Genomic DNA, 6,317 nt, shown 5'->3' with positions numbered 1-6,317 from the left:
AGAATGGTAGTGACTGGAAATGGCTAAAATTAATCAATACCTCGAATAATTCCCCGTAAATGTCTACAACACCTGATGCATGGAATACCAGTATAGGTTCCACTGGCGCAGTATGATTTGGGTGAACATTTGCAATTGCGGGAATACATAACATCAAGAAATGCAAAGGTAAATCAGTTAGTGAGATTTGGCAGGAACTCCAAGAATTTTTCTTTGACGAGCTAGATCAATGTTTATCTTGTGGATCGGCGGACCTTTCTTCAAAAATTTTGATTTTGAATTTGAAATAAGAGGGTGATTTTGGAACCTTAATTTTTATTCGATGTTACTGTAGCAAGTCAGAAAACGGAACTAGAGGTCAGCGGCGTATCCAAATTCCTACTGAAACGGTAAAAGTGCGGCGGGCCTTCACTTAAACTCGGGCCTTGCAGCAAATAATCGTCGCCAACCAAACTCCCGAAAATGCCGATTTTTCTATCTAATTAATCAACCCACATCCAACCTACCAAACACACCCTTAATATTAGACAAGTTCCCATTATTATCAATAAATTAATTGGCCCAGTTGGTTGAGTGCTTTGTTACAACTCATTGAATGTGGATTCAATTCCCACAAAAGACTTTTTTTTGACTTCTTTAACAGGCATCTTTTTTTTTTCACTTCTTTAACATATATTTTTACTACAATTTGCTATTTAGTTTCTTTAATTTATAATTGTTTTTTATTTTTAATTTATTTTTATTAACAATTTTTCATTAATTCTCTAGCTAGTTTGGTTTCATTAATTTTTAATTATTTTTTATGTTTAAAACTTTTTGATTATCTAATTTCATATTTTTATTTATTTATAATATACCATTTATATACCTTACAAATGACACTTTTTATAAACAACACAATTATGTTATATAAATAATATGACATTTTTTTAAAAAAATTTAATTGTTTTTTTATTTTTAGTTTATTTTTGTTATCAATTTTTCACAAATTCTCTAGCTAGTTTGGTTTCTTTAATTTTTAATTGTTTTTTTAATTTTTATTATCTAATTTTATATTTTTATTTATTTATAATATCTCATTTATATACCTTGTAAATGACATTATTTTTTTTTGATAAATTTATAATATTAAATAAAGAAAATAAAAGACCGTACCACAGGGGACTCGAACCCAAGACCTTTGGCCTTAGGCATTATTCCCTTACCGACATTATTCTGTTATATAAATAATACTATCATGTTATATAAAAATGACATCATCATGTTATATAAATGACACTATATAAAAATGATACTATTATTATATATAAATGATACTATATGCCTTGTAAATGACACTTTTTATTAATAACACTATTTTGTTATATAAATGACACTATTTTAAGAGAAATGAAGGTTATGAGATGAGGATAAAGGTTGAATATTGTTCCAACTTGGACTGCGGTTTGGGAGAGATGAGGAACGAAGATAGAGAGGAGGCGCTGCGGCGGTGGCCGATGACGACTCTCGCCAGAGAGGAGGTGACGTAGTTGGTGTGTATGTGTGTGCGCGTGTTCTGTGAGAAGAGGAGCGAGAGATTAGTTGGGATAGGGTTTTCTATTTTTTTTTAATTGCAAATGGGTTTTAGGTCAGATGTGGTTCTGAGTTTGAATCGTGGGTCGATTCTATTGCATTGTGCAACATGTTGCACACAAATTTTTGTGATACTATATTAGTAGTTGATATCGTGAAAAAATAGAGATATATTTTAAAATTCTTGCTTAGAACAATGAGAAATATATGTACGATTATATATCAAGATTAATCTTTCAAAGTGAACGCCTTCTTAGCCTTTGTTTCCTGCTTATGTCATAGACCTCAGTCACCCAATTATGTTTCAGTGATGTTGGAAAATCTGGTTGAGACAAGGAATTTAAAACGATAATCAAAAGAATTAGCATCTTCCAAATGAAGGATAGCACAAAAATGATTGAATTCTTTCATCTCATGAATCTCAACATACACACACGTAACACGTTCATCATAACTCAAACAAAATTAAGACCTTCAGCAGCATAAATGCCTTCCACATCAACTGTTTGCGGCATTAGGGCCAATTTTTGAATGCCACTTTATAAGCCTCGACAAAAATACAAAATAAATTGAAGTATGAAATGTCGTCGTCCAGCTATTATTAAAAAATATTTAATTTTTGAATTTCCATTCCCTGGCCATGTCGGCCAAGAAGAGCCCATCTCAAGTTTCTCAACATAATTTAATGTTTTCGTTAGTTTAAATTGGACGAAAATTAGTTTTGCATAAAAAAAAATATAAATATGACACTACAAAACAACGCTAGATTTAGCTACGGAATTAGCTACGGAAATAATTCTGTAGCTATTCTGTGACGGAATTACAACGGATTAGCTACGGAAATAATTTGTTGAATTTAACAACGGATTTAACGACGGATTTCCGTAGCAATATTTTCGCTACGGATGTATTCCGTCATTAAAGTAAAAAAAATTACTAATTTTTGTTAAAAAAATTTAGCTACGGAATAACCGTAGTTAAATCCGTAGCTAAACTAAAATTTAATTCGTAGCTCCGTAGCGGGATATTGTGACATATTAGCTACGGAATGTCTGTAGCAACATCCGTAGCTAAGACCAAATTTCAAATCTAAAGTTCAGCCGCGATTTTTCTTCTTCTCATTTTCCTCTATTGCAAACCCTAACGTTTCTCACTCTTCCGGCGCCGTTCATCCTCGCCGTCGCCGCAGTTGCTCCGCCGTTTCTCTCAAAGTCATCGGTAGGTACAGATCATGACATTCACATCACGTTCAACATCGTCGATCTCTATCTCTCTCTCTCTCACCATCTCATTCTCTTTCACAGGGGCTGCCACCGTGCTCGCTCACCATCATCCCCTCCACAACCCTAATCCGCCGCCACGGCGCACGCGCTAAAACCTAAGCTCAGATTCATCTTCTACTCGCCAAGCCTCAATCACTACTGTTCCAGCTGCCTTCTCCATTGCTTCCAGCAATAAGGTAATTCGATTCTCCAAATCATTCAGCCGGCTATTTCGATTTGAATGTTGTGGAATTGATTTGCCAAATTTTATGGTTTATTATCGCAGTTCTCTGTTCGGTTAGTTCAGCCAGAACTTCGGCATTCTATATACCGATTTTTTTTGTTTGATTTTGTCTCCACTCATAAAGTTTTGAGACGAGGCAAACAGTTTGCATTCATTAATAGGATTTGGTTTGTTATCTCTCATGCTTCAGTCTCATTAACTTTTTTCTGCCCCTGCCCTTGGCAGCCAGGGCCGTACCTATCTTTTTTGGGGCCCTAAACAACAACTTAAAAGTAGGCCCTACAATGTAACTTTTTTTTTTACATATATAATATTTAATGTCTAACAAAATAATTTAAAACACTAATTTTAAGAATTGCAAGAAAAATAATATGAAAAAGTGATATATTATATCAAATGAACTGCTCAAAAATCCCCTAAAAAAAAGAACTACTCAAAAATAGACAAAAGTTTCTTACTTTTACAAAAATGCAATATGTCTTGCAGTTTTAGAGGCAAAAGTATCTATCAAGTCTGTGTAATCCAACTGGTCAACCATTTTTCTTTCGATTGATAGCATAGCCACACCATTCAACCTATCTTGAGACATAGTTGATCGTAGATAGGTCTTAATCAATTTCAACTTGGAAAAAGATCTCTCGGCTGAAGCAACTGTAACCGGTACGGTTAGTAAAATCTTGTAGGCAATATAAGCATTTGGGAAGCAATCTACCCTCTTCAAAAATCGTAGGATATCTATGACTCTTGATATTTCACTTGAAAAATAACTTTGCAAACATACCAGTTCTGTGCATAAATCATCTCCAATGATGTCTGCATGTCCATTGTGCTTCAAATGCTGCTCAAGGTTCATACATGACTTCATCAAACTATCAACTGACTCACTCCTTAACTTTTCCACTTTGAACAAAAAACCAAAAAAAGTCTCATATTCCTTAAATTTCTCAAACCGTTCTTGGAGTGGAGTTCGTGCTTGATCAACTATGAAGAGAAAATAATCAACTCTAAAAGCTTCCTCGGGTGAATGCTTAACCTCATCACTGTTGTTTTCATCACATTGTTTCTTTCTATAGACAATGCGTTTTTCTGTAAATGTAGCTTCAACACCCAATTCATTTGCCATTTCTTTAGCTTGATCCATGGCCCGATGAAACCCATGCTCTCTAAAATCATCAAAAAATTAGATGAGTCCTTGTAAAAGTGTAATAGCAATTTCAACATCCATGTCTTCAGACTGAAGAAATTTACTCACTTTGTTGATTGCTTGTAACATCTTATACCAAATAACTATTCCGAGCAAAAACTCAAATCTATTAATCCCATTTGTTGCTAAAGTCTCAGCATCACTTTGTGTTTTAGGATCTTCACTGTTCTCAGCTAGAAAGAGTAAAGCATCCCGAATCTGTACAATTTGCTCTTTTGTAGCCCTAACACTCTCAACATGACTCTCCCATCGAGTTTGTGACAATGGCTTAACTGTAAGTCCATGTACATGGTCTTTGAAAATTTTCCACCGCTTCGTAGAGGAAGAGAACAATGTGTAGATTCGTTGTAATTCAGGGTTGGAACAAACCCTCTACCTATAAGGTGGGAGCTTAATGTCATCTTCAACTTCTTTATTTACAATCACATCTCCTTTTGAAACCTTGAACTTGAGCTCTGCCTAATCTAAATCAAGAATAACTCATCAAGTCATATAATGAAAAGTAAATGGCAGCAAAAAAATGTATGCTTACTGATTTAGAAAGTGGGGTGAATTGAGGCTTGTTTGTTTGTAGAGAACTCTGCTTGATGCAAGGCTGTAGAAGTGTTAGGGAAGTGAGAGTTTCAGCCATGTTTCCCTAAGATTGAAGAATGAGATGTTTTTTTCTTTTTATTTTTTGTTTACCTATTTGCTCAGTTGTGCTAATTCACTTCCAAATTTTGCCATCATTGAATAGAATCATCAATTTCTACATTCTGGAAATCTGAGGAGATGGTGTTGGTGCAGAAACCTAGCTGAACACCGCTTCGTGTTATTCTCTTCAGGTTACATCATGATTTCCCGGAATTCTTGCAAGCCTTTTCTCCTTTACTTATTTATCAATCAGAAAAAGATATATTAAAACAGAGTGTTAGCTAACTGCATGCTTTGCTTGAAGAACTGCAGTTTTGGACAAGAGGTTCCCCACTTGAATGATTGGTGGATTTTTATTATTATTATTTTTATTGTCAGCCTTAAAATGAGATGCAGATCATGTGACCTTTGCAATTTCTGGATAGGAATTCCCAAGTGATTAAGAAAAGTGATTTTTGGTGATGTTTAAGAAGATAGAAGAACTATCTGACATTGATTTTTAAATATTGTTGGAATTGATATTCTTTGCTGCATTTTGTGGATATGTTCATTTGTGTTGAGTATTTTAATTAGATTTCTGCCATCTAGGATTTGAAGTCTTGAAGCAATAATGGCTTTCATCTATGTGAATTGTCCAATAATTTCTCAATGCATTCAACTGGCCAAAGTTGCTGCTGTCAAATCTAGTATTGTACTTGTGCATATGAATGGTTATTATTGAATGAAGCAATCAAAATGTACTAATGGTGTAATGAAAATAAATTTGTGGCTTTATTTATATATTTTTTTGCTAAATATATTTCACACAATTCTTGGCATTTTAGGGGATATATTTGATATTTCACCGGCTGCAGTGGTGATTAACTGATCAGATTCAGCGCCTTGCCTCCTCTTTATAGCATAACAGGTAATGTAGATCATTCCTTCCTATTTCTTGTTTTATAAACTACTATTTAATTAGGAAATACATGAATAACTCATCTTATTTGAAAATTCTTTTTTTAGAGGATTATTTGAAAATTCTTTATTATTATTGTTATATTATTTATCGTACATAAATATTTATTTATATCTTCATAAACAGGCTGCAGCGAAGGTAGTCCCAGTGTCGAGTGTGATATATGACTCTTTTCGTGCTTTACATGTGAAGAAGGATGGGACTTACACCAATAAGAAGTCTGAAAGAATCGATGTAAGTTATTTAAAATTCTTTAATATGAAAGAAGTTTTATCTCATTTTTATGGAATTAATAGCATTACAAACTTGTTTAATCTCACCATTCATTATTTTAAATTCTAAGACTCCTGTGAATTGTATGTTAAAGTCAGCCAACTTAGCAATTGCCAACACATTGTTTCTGAAAATTATCTTGTTCCTTTTTTTAACCATAGTGCAGAGGCG

The 6,317-nt window shown here is 33.8% G+C and overlaps 1 long non-coding RNA gene across 1 annotated transcript; it reads left to right on the top strand.

Annotated features, from left to right (window-relative positions):
- Positions 1-2,644: 2,644 nt before the first annotated feature.
- On the top strand, positions 2,645-6,101 carry LOC131018812 (uncharacterized). Its single transcript, XR_009100094.1, has 5 exons — positions 2,645-2,790; positions 2,877-3,031; positions 5,019-5,106; positions 5,220-5,822; positions 6,000-6,101. It is a non-coding gene; the product is annotated as an uncharacterized LOC131018812 (long non-coding RNA).
- Positions 6,102-6,317: the final 216 nt, after the last annotated feature.

This window comes from Salvia miltiorrhiza, chromosome 3, assembly GCF_028751815.1.
Source record: "Salvia miltiorrhiza cultivar Shanhuang (shh) chromosome 3, IMPLAD_Smil_shh, whole genome shotgun sequence".
Classification (NCBI taxonomy): Eukaryota; Viridiplantae; Streptophyta; class Magnoliopsida; order Lamiales; family Lamiaceae; genus Salvia; species Salvia miltiorrhiza.
This window is presented reverse-complemented; position numbering and strand designations above follow the sequence as displayed.